Here is a 555-nt window from a genome sequence, read left to right on the forward strand (position 1 = left end):
CACTAATACACCCCCATACCATCACACATGTGTAAGTTACCCATGCCTTGTTCACTAATACACCCCCATACCATCACACATGTGTAAGTTACCCATGCCTTGGGCACTAATACACCCCCATACCATCACACATGTGTAAGTTACCCATGTCTTGTTCACTAATACACCCCCATACCATCACACATGTGTAAGTTACCCATGCCTTGGGCACTAATACACCCCCATACCATCACACATGTGTAAGTTACCCATGTCTTGTTCACTAATACACCCCCATACCATCACACATGTGTAAGTTACCCATGTCTTGGACACTAATACACCCCCATACCATCACACATGTGTAAGTTACCCATGCCTTGGGCACTAATACACCCCCATACCATCACACATGTGTAAGTTACCCATGCCTTGTTCACTAATACACCCCCATACCATCACACATGTGTAAGTTACCCATGCCTTGGGCACTAATACACCCCCATACCATCACACATGTGTAAGTTACCCATGCCTTGGGCACTAATACACCCCCATACCATCACACATGTGTAA

This window comes from Nerophis ophidion, linkage group LG05, assembly GCF_033978795.1.
Source record: "Nerophis ophidion isolate RoL-2023_Sa linkage group LG05, RoL_Noph_v1.0, whole genome shotgun sequence".
NCBI lineage: Eukaryota > Metazoa > Chordata > Actinopteri > Syngnathiformes > Syngnathidae > Nerophis > Nerophis ophidion.